This window comes from Chelonoidis abingdonii, chromosome 5 (assembly GCF_003597395.2).
Source record: "Chelonoidis abingdonii isolate Lonesome George chromosome 5, CheloAbing_2.0, whole genome shotgun sequence".
NCBI lineage: Eukaryota > Metazoa > Chordata > Testudines > Testudinidae > Chelonoidis > Chelonoidis abingdonii.
Genome location: NC_133773.1, coordinates 130,768,650 through 130,779,360, shown reverse-complemented (window position 1 = coordinate 130,779,360; position 10,711 = coordinate 130,768,650).

Genomic DNA, 10,711 nt, shown 5'->3' with positions numbered 1-10,711 from the left:
GGCCTCATCCTCCCTGATTGAACTAACCTCGTTATCTCTAGCTTGCTTGCTAGCATATATATACCTGCCCCTGGAAATTTCCACTACATTCATCTGACGAAGTGGGTATTCACCCACGAAAGCTCATGATCCAAAACGTCTGTTAGTCTATAAAGTGCCACAAGATTCTCTGCTGTTTTTACAGATTCAGACTAACACAGCTACCCCTCTGATATATAAAATACTTCTTCAGCCACATTTTTTTCTTTATTTGTAACAAATAAATTTATATCAATTTTGTCCAGTATCTGTAACACTTCATAATCTTTAATCACACTTCTTGTACTCAGTTATACCAGTGGGAAACCACAAGTTAATGCAGTATTAATTAAGTCCCTAATCATCTATGTAGATCCATGCACAGGGCAGAACCTCTGCACATAGATCTCTCCCTTCCCAAACTGAAGGGGACTGCTCAGCCATGTGTACAGAACCATACTCCTGCCCCTGGATCCCACAGAGGATATACTGTTTATCATTCCTGTATGGGATAGATTGGAGACTATGTGGGCCAGAGGGAAGAGTAGGCAATCCAGAGGTAGAGGGGGAATCTATATTGCTTATTCTTCAGTCCCATAAGTTAAGCAGAATAGACAAGACAGCCCCTTCACTGATTTCCCTTGCCCCATCATGTTGCCCAGGGGCCTCAATAGCACATGGACATATTTGGCAGTGTGGGTCCATTGGGATCCAAATGGAGTTGCTGGGGGCCAGAGATGTAGAGATATGGGACTTTTGGGTGGCTTTAACCTATAACAGATCTTGAACAGGCCCTGGAGCTTACTCCATGGAGGTGCCAGGCAAACCCCACACCCACTTATCCTGATGGGACACTGTGGGAAGGATCTCCCCAAGGAAACCCCTCTAGGAATTTTTGCCCCAAAGCTCCTTCCTTACCATGGGAGGGGATAATCTGAGTGTCATTTTTTCAATATGAAATGTAAGGGGGGGCGGGCGCTGAGGCTAATATTTAGAGGGTAAAGTTGTGCCATAGCTGCTTCTATTTATTTCTACGAAGGGGGACAACAAAGGAAGGAAAAATTTCAGGAAGTCTCATGACTATCTAATGTTCCTGCTGCTAATGTCTATCAATTTTTTTTAGGTTGCTATTCTTACTACCATTTCTAATAAACAATAGCAAAAGGCAAAAATTATCAGCTCTTCCATGCTTCAAGAGATGTTAATATTCTTTGTCCATGAATAATTTTACAAATATTCATTATACTCTTAGAACATATAGCAGTGTGGTCACAATCTAGAAACATCCTCAAGCAGATGCTCTTTATCTATCTAAAATACTGTTGGAACAGCCACACCTCAGTTTATTGACTGAAATTATAATCTGTAGTTTTTATTTTCACAAGTATCTAGTATGTCAGGGTAGGCGAAGGAAAGTTTTATTTTCACAGCATCCCACAGCAAGATACTCATATAACACTCTAAATATCTTGCCAAGAATTTTTTTTTATGTTTACAGCTATGATGATGTTGTCAAAACATTGACCTGTAAAATAATATATTAGTAAGAAGAGAAATAATAAAATGCAGGGTGGATTGATTTAAACCAAAATAATTTAAAACACCAATTGTAATGATTATTTAAATAATCAAGCAGGAAATCTCGATTTAAGTTATCATTTTTAATCATGTTTTGTATTTGTATTTTTTAGTTATTTTCCTAAAAAGAGACTGATTCTTAATAGTTGATATAATTTGGTAGTTCCTATAGTATAGTTACATACATTTATTTAAGCAATTATATATATATATATATTTGCTAATCAGTAGGATATACTATAGTTACATAGTATAGTAGGTTATAGTATACATTTATTTAAGCAATTATATAAGCAATTATAAATTATATAGTTAGCTAAAACTACCTAAACTGTGCTGAATACATAAGAAAAACAAGTAAGTTTATCAAAACATTTTTTCCATTTACAGCTAAATCATTTACTAAACGAACACATATTATCTGTAGTTAATTAAATGAACTAATTGTTTCTGGTCACTAAGTCCTTTGATATTTTAAAACTAGTAGATCTCATCCTCAACTTGCTATCAGTTTCTCAACTTTGAATGAATGAGTCATTGCACTGAACTAGCTGAATAAACTGAAATGAAGAAAATATTCTCTCTGCACCTGTAAAAGAAGCTACTGCTGTCAAAAACTGATTCAAGCCTCCAAGAAATTCTGGTTCCAGGTGCTTAGTCAATAACTTTTTCTAACATTTTGGCTACAAATATGTATGGTTTGAATCGTTTTTTTTTCTTTTGTTTAATTACAATATTAGTAGAGCATAGTTATCATAGAATATCAGGGCTGGAAGGGACCTCAGGAGGTCATCTAGTCCAAATCCCTGCTCAAAGCAGGATCAATCTTCTGACAGATTCTTGCACCAGATCCCTAAATGACCCCTTCAAGGATTGGACTTACAAGCTTGAGTTTAGGAGGCCAATGCTCAAACCAATGAGCTATTCCTCTCCCCCACCTTAACCTAGGTTGCCATCATTTCAAATTAAAATTTAAACTAGTTTTATTTTTAAAAAGAAAAATGTATTTAAATACAAAAAATCCCATTAAAATAAAAAATTCTTTTTTATTATTCATTGATTTTTCTCCACCATTACAAATGATTCATGAAAGGTTTCTCACTAAAAAAAGAGGTCTCCCACTTGAAAGCAGTATTCTGTATTCTTTAGTGATTTAGACGATATTGTGACTTCAAAAATAAACAAGGCTAATAGTTTCACAGCCCAACAAGAATCGACTCATTAACAACTACATAGGACCTACAGCTGAGGAGCTCAAAGTATACCAGAAACATTAAATCATAGAATCATAGAATATCAGGGTTGGAAGGGACCTCAGGAGCTCATCTAGTCCAACCCCCTGCTCAAAGCAGGATCAATCCCCAACCAAATCATCTCAGCCAGGGCTTTGTCAAGCCTGACCTTAAAAACCTCTGAGGAAGGAGATCCCACCACCTCCCTAGGTAACCGATTCCAATGCTTCACCACTCTCTGAGTGAAAAAGTTTTTCCTAGTATCCAACCTAAACCTCCTCCACTGCAACCTGAGACCATTACTCCTTGTTCTGTCATCAAGTACCCCTGAGAACAGTCTAGATTCATCCGCTTTGGAACCCCCTTTCAGGTAGTTGAAAGCAGCTATCAAATCCCCCCTCATTCTTCTCTTCTGCAGACTAAACAATCCCAGTTTCCTCAGCCTATCCTCATAAGTCATGTGCTCCAGCCCCCTAATCATTTTTGTTGCCCTTCGCTAGACTCTTTCCAATTTTTCCACATCCTTCTCGTAGTGTGGGGCCCAAAACTGGACACAGTACTCCAGATAAGGCCTCACCAATGTCGAATAGAGGGGAATGATCCCTCGATCTGCTGGCAATGCCCCTACTTATACAGCCCAAAATGCCGTTAGCCTTCTTAGCAACAAGGGCACACTGTTGACTCATATCCAGCTTCATGTCCACTGTAACCCCTAAGTCCTTTTCTGCAGAACTGCAGTCTAGCCATTCAGTCCCGAAGGTCCTAGTCATGTAAACAGTGAATGGGATTCTTCCGCCTAAGTGCAGGACTCGTGGCACTTGCGCCTTGTGAAACCTCATCAGGTTTCTTTTGGCCCAGTCCTCTAATTTGTCTAGGTCCCTCTGGTATCAGATTTGTACCCTCCAGTGTATCTACCACTCCTCCAAGCTTTAGTTGTCATCTGCAAACTTGCTGAGAGTGCAGTCCACGCCATCCTCTCTGATCATTAATTGAGATATTGGAACAAACACTGGCCCGACTGACCCTTTGGGCCACAATACCACTTGAACCAGGCTGCCAACTTAGACTGGAGCCACTGATTCATACCTGTTGAGGCCCAACGATTCTAGCCAGTTTCTATCCACCTATAGTCCAATCATTCCAGCCCATACTTTCTTTAACTTGCTGGCAGAATACTGGGCACCGTATCAAAAGCTTTTTGGTAAAGTCCAAGGGAATAACACACCCACTGCTTCCCCTCTCCACCAGACCCAGTTTCTCCTCATAGAAGGCAATTAGGTTAGTCAGGCATGACTTGTCCTTGGTGATCTTGCTGACTGTTCCTTGATCACTGTTCCTCTCCTCTAAGTGCTTCAGAAATTTGATTCCTTTAGAGGACCCTGCTCCATAATTTTTCCAGGGACTGGAGGTGAGGGCTGACTGGCCTTTAGTTCCCCGGGATCCTTCTTCTTCCCTTTTTTAAAGATGGGCACTACATTGGTCTTTTTGCCAATCATTCGGGGAACCTCCCGTTCACCATGGAGTTTTCACAAGATAATGGCCAATGGCTCTGCAATCACATCTGCCGTCTTTAGCACCCTTCGGATGCAGCGCATCCGGCCCCATGGACTTGTGTCATTCCAGTTTTTCTAAATAGTCCCGAACCACTTCTTTCTCCACAGAGGGTTGGTCGCCTTCTCCCCATACTGTCCTGTTCAGTGCAGCAGTCTGGGAGCTGACCTTGTTTGTTGAAGATAGAGGCAAAAAAAGCATTGAGTACATGAGCTTTTCCACATCCTCTGTCACTAGTGTTTCTCCCTCATTCAGTAAGGGGCCACACTTTCCTTGACTTTCTTCTTGTTGCTAACACACCTGAAGAAACCCTTCTTGTTACTCTTAACATCTTCTCGCTAGCTGCAACTCCAAGTGTTATTTGGCCTTCCTGATTTGACTCCTGCATGCCTGAACAATATTTTTATACACCTCCCTGGTCATTTGTCCAATCTTCCACTTCTTGTAAGCTTCTTTTTGCATTTAAGATCAGCAAGGATTTCACTGTTAAGCCAAGCTGATCGCCTGACATATTTACTATTCTTCCTACACATCAGGATGTTTTTTCCTGCAACCTCAATAAAGATTCTTTAAAATAGGTGCGTTTGGACTCCTTTGCCCTCATGTTATTTTCCCAGGGACCTGCTCTCTGACCCCATCAGTTCCCTATTTCCGAGAGGTGGACGCGTTTCAAAGCTCTGGTCTTTTCCATAACCCAAGTCCCCGGAGAGATCTGATGACTTCTGGATCTGCTGCTCCTTTGTCTTCTTTGTGTCAGTGAGTCCTCCAACTCAGACCAAATTCTTGCCAGTGATAGATGTAATTCTAGCATAGCCTTCCCTCCCAAGCAGGTTTTCCCATCCTCCTCACGAGGGAGTCAAAGTCTGCTTTTCTCAAGTCCAGGGTCTGTATTCTGCTGCTCTCCTTCTTCTTTGTGTCAGGATCCTGAACTCGACCATTTCATGGTCACTGCCTCCCAGGTTCCCATCCACTTTTGCTTTCCCCTACTAACTCTTCTCTGTTTGTAAGCAGCAGGTCAAGAGAGCTCTGCCCCAGTTGTTCCTCCAGCACATGGACCAGGGAATTGTCCCCTACACTTTCCAAAAACTTCCTGGATTGTCTGTACACTGCTGTATTGCTCTCCCAGCAGATATCAGGGTGATTAAAGTCTCCCACGAGAACCAGGCCTGCGATTTAGTAACTTCTGCTAGTTGCCGGAAGAAAGCCTCATCACCTCATCCCCTTGGTCTGGTGGCCTATAGCAGACTCCCACCACGACATCACCCTTGTTGCTCACACTTCTAAACTTAATCCAGAGACTCTCAGTTTTTCTGGAGTTTCATACCAGAGCTCTGAGTAGTCATACTGCTCTCTTACATACAATGCAACTCCCGCACCTTTTCTGCCCTGTCTGTCCTTCCTGAACAGTTTATATCCATCCATGACAGTACTCCAGCCATGTGAGTTATCCCACCAAGTCTCTGTTATTCCAATCACATCATAGTTCCTTGACTGTGCCAGGACTTCCAGTTCTCCCTGCTTGTTTCCCAGACTTCTTGCATTTGTGTATAGGCACTTAAGATAACTCGCTGACTGTCCCACTTTCTCGGTCTGAGACAGGAGTCCTCCCCTCTTGCATGCTTCTGCTCGTGCTTCCTCCCAGTATCCTGTTTCCCCACTTACCTCAGGGCTTTGGTCTCCTTCCCCCAGTGAACTTAGTTTAAAGCCCTCCTCACTAGGTTAGTCAGCCTACTTGCAGAATAAGACTCGTAATGCTTCTTTGTATTCTGATTATTCCCATGTTACAAATGGGTAAATTGATGCAGAGGGTGGTTAAGTGACTTGCCCAAAGTCACACAGCAAATCAATGGCAGAGCTGGAATTTAACTCAAAAGCTTTTACTCTTTTTCCTGTGTTTTAGCCACCAAACTAAATTACCTCACACATAACATATGATGAAACTTCATTATAATGATGATTATATGTTGGACATAATTTTTAAGTCTGACATATCAATTAACAATAATTTTCAAATATCAATAAAAAATAACTAGCAATAAAATCCACCTGTTATTAGTCAGTGGAATACTAGACTAAATATCTGAATAGGTGTACGTATTTTTCCCTACCTCCTTTCATCATGGTATAGTGAATATAATTTTTATTTTATCTCAGATGCTAAAATCCCAAAGTAAAGATAACACATACATCCAAATACTCCCACTCTTTCACTGGAGAGAACCTTGCTCTATGAGAGCATCCTCCTTAATTCCACTATGAGTAAGGGTGACAGAAACTGTCTCATACTATCCAGCAGTAAGCACGTAGATCCAACAAAAGACACTCATCTGGGAAAGTCTTCTCAGTTTTCAAACTGATACTGTTCCTTTAGCTTTCCTGTGTTTATATACTGTATTGTGAAAATCCTGTTGCTTAGCTACTATGACAACAGCAGCAAGCAATAGAACACAAATGAAAAAATAAGTCAATAACCATGGGTTATAAGATGTCCTGGGTTTGAGCAAAATATCTAATTCATTATAGAATATTCACTAAAAACAATTACAAAAACATTTAATTGGATGTTTAGGCAGTCAAAAGTCAGGAAAAAAAGCTAAGCCTATACCTGCAACTGTAACATTACCCCTTTGGAGTATATAATATAACAAAGCCTTTACTTTCATGATCACATAATATTTTTTTTAAATTATACAATGTATCATACATATTTTTCATTCTTGAATAATGATGAAATATATGGACAATGTAAATCAATTTAGGTTGCTTGTGCGTAACAAAATAATAACAAAATAATTATTACCTTATATTATTTTATTTAATCCGTAGCGTGTATAAATCACAAAAATGACTCTCATGTACAGATACTACACACGTTATTTAAGTATGTATGTTGCAACTGCATCCACAGGCTTCAGTCAGGCTCAGGCCCCAAGCACTATACAAACACATACAAAGATACGGTCCCTGTCCCAAATAGTTTACAATCTAAGACAAGTGACATATGTAGGGTGAGAATAGAGGCATACAATAAAATATATACAATTTTATAAACATATATACATTTACAATTTTGTAACTACTTATAAATATGCAAAATACCAACTATGCCCATCTGCCCCAAAGCCTAGCACTCATTAATCGATTGACTGATGATAATCACCATCGCAAAGGTGGATGTAGAGGAGAGATCTGAATTAGGAGATGCTAGTGGCCTTACAGATAGTTCCAACTGTGGAATTGATCTAGTTGGATATCATTAGAATGCCTGACCTTGAACAGTTTAGGAGTTCCTTAGGAAGAAGACCTAATCCTCTGAACGCAAGGATCTGAACAATGTCAGAACAGGGCCTCTGTTCCACTGGAGCTTAGAGATGCAGACCTGCTAAAGACTTCCTCCACTCCTTAGTACACAGTGGTGGATTAACACATGGGCCCATGGGGCCCGTGCCCAGGGGCCCTGGCAAATTTGGGAACCCCTGCAGGAGTGCTGGAACCTGAGTAAAAGTGGAGGGGGCCACCGGTGCCAGAACTGTGGCCCCACCCCCTGCTCCATCTCTTCCCCTGAGGTCATGTCCCCTGTTCCTCTTCCCTCTGTGGCTCCACATTGGCCAGGCCAGAAGCCTGAGCCAGGTCATGGTAAGAGCCGCCATGGGAGCCCTGGTCACTGTGGGGAGCCCTGGACCTTCCACCTGCCCAGAGTGGGAGACTGGGAGGCCCGAGAACAGTCCCTGGCCCGGGTCTCCTCCCCCCAGGACAGGCTATCCAGGGCAGGTGGAGGATCCAGAGCTGCCCACAACAGCCCGAACTCCCTGGGCATCATCTCTTAACGTGGCCCAGCTCCAGCTTCTGGCCTAGCCAACGAGCAGAGCCTCTGCGGGGAGAGGAGGAGCAGGAGGCAGGGCTCCATGGCAAAGGAGGAGTGGGGGACCCAAAAGTTCTTTGTGCCCAGGGCCTCAATAAATCTTAATCCACCTCTGCAGCAGGTCAGCAACTATGAAGACTATGAGGAGAGGGCATGGGGTAGAGGGGCCTGAAGGATCAACTAATACTGAAACTAAATTCATATTGGAAAATATATACATCAACTGCATCAAGTTTTCTACAACATGAAAATCATTACACATACGATGAATAAAAATTTTCTTGCAACTTGGTTTTAATTCCCCTGGCTCCCTAACCTTCAAATCACCTCCATATATGCCAAAGTATACCACTCCTGCCATAATGCTGTTGCCATAAAGCTCGTGCTTTGCAAACTAAGCAATCACAGAGAGAAACACTAGTCCCAAAAGTTTCTTAAACACAGTAAATTGTGACAAGAGGAGTGTAAAAATCCTTGTACTCTCAGACTATTTCTTTACTTAAAACAAATATGGAGTGGCAGCAGAAAAATCTGTACATTGCACTTCATAATAAACTAGCAGCAAGTGATGTAGGGGTTAGTGACAACATTAACACATTACTACTAAATGAACTGGGAAAATCACAAATCTTTAAAAACTCTTCATCATCCTTGTTTTCAGTGGTCACTGAAAGTATGCATTTAAAATAACTGCAGAACGCAACTACTGAATTAAGACTACTACTTCAGTGACAAGAATACTGTATGCTAACATTACAACTTCATATTTAAACATATATAATTTTTAACTGACATTGCAGCTAAAGGTTAAAGTTATCATCATGTGGCATGACAGTACAAGCAGAAACAAGTATCTCATAGAAATAATTTACCTAGCCACTCCTTCCCATCTCTAGCAAGAAAACACTATATAACACATGGTTTGAATTTAAACACACACACACACACACACAATTTAGGCTCTGATCCTCCAAACACTTAAATCTGGTGTAGTAACTTGAATCATGTGAGTAGTTCAATGAGACTATTTGTGATTAAAGTTATGCATGTGCTAAGGCCCAGATCCTGCAAGGACCTCTGCAGGGGCAGACCTTTGCACCTGCATGCAACTTTGAAAGTCCTGGAGCCTGCAATTATCCAGTTATTATAATAAAGAAAAATCGCCAAGATTGTAAAATTGACTGGGAACATCATTATATTAATCTGTGGAAAACAAAAACAAACCTAAAAAATCCAACCACCACAACGACCAAAAAATCTTTATTCTCATGTTTGGTCATTTGGAGAACTAGCTCTCCAATTAACGTTTTCCTTTCAGTTACTTTACAAAAGGAGGGAAAAGATTCTATCTTATCTGGAAAATAAAGGAAATAGTTCACATTTAACAACAACTATAAGTAAATAGAAGGCTCAAGAGTAGGCTAGCCAGGAGCACAGAGTAAGAGGCCTCAGGCTGCTACTCTGCCCCTGGAGCATCCAGTTCCCTGCTATAAATTGTAATGGGACTATACCTGGTGCAACACATGCTGCCGGGCACATTGTGGGAGGGAGCAAGGCTCTGTCCCTTCCACTCACCTCTGCCGGGGGGGAGAGGGGGGGGAATATCAGCTCTGCAGAGCCTGCGTCCCTCTCCTGTGCTGCTGCCCATGATGTGGGTAGCTAGTGTGGCGCTGCAATGATAACCTGGCCACAGTTTGGCCTAAAATGATTAGAATGCCATCATTTTCTATTTGCACTCAAAAATCCTCAACACAGATATATAATTCCATGTAGTATTATTCTTCTTGTTCTATGAAGAAATTCTGAAAGGTTTACTTTATATAATTATATAGCCAAAAGCAATGTCCTTGCACATTAAAAATTAGTAAAAAGATTATATTTAGTATATATAATCTTTTTAACACTTTAACTAATGAAACACAGTTGTATTTTCTTTGAAAGCATGCGATGTATGCATAAATACCAGATTAAGGAAATATAATTGGTTCTATTAAATAAAATATTTCATTCAGAATAAAAGAGAGACTTTATATGAAACCAGCTGAATTGCTTATGTATACAAATGGTCATGATCACTTAGCTATAATAGGCTATTAACATTTCCACTTTTATATAAAATCAGTCAGAAAAACGTAATTTCAGGCCAAATAATTGAATTTGCATTATAGTCACTGATGGGAGGATGTTGCCCTGTCCTCTGCATTTGTGGACAGCCCTCTTGCAGTGGAATAGGTGCAGTCTGTGTTATTTATTATTAAGATTTTGAGACCCCATACAGGGAACATGCAGCCCTCCTATACATTCTGGCTGCCTGTGTGGCAATGCACAGCTGAGACTGGGGGATAGGCTAGGAACCGTGGATCTGCAGCAGTGCAGATCCTCTGGCTACTTCCCACATGCTACTCGTGGCAGGGAGCAGAAATGTAGATTCTAGTCCTGCTCTGAGGTTGGACTGTGGCTCCACAGCCTT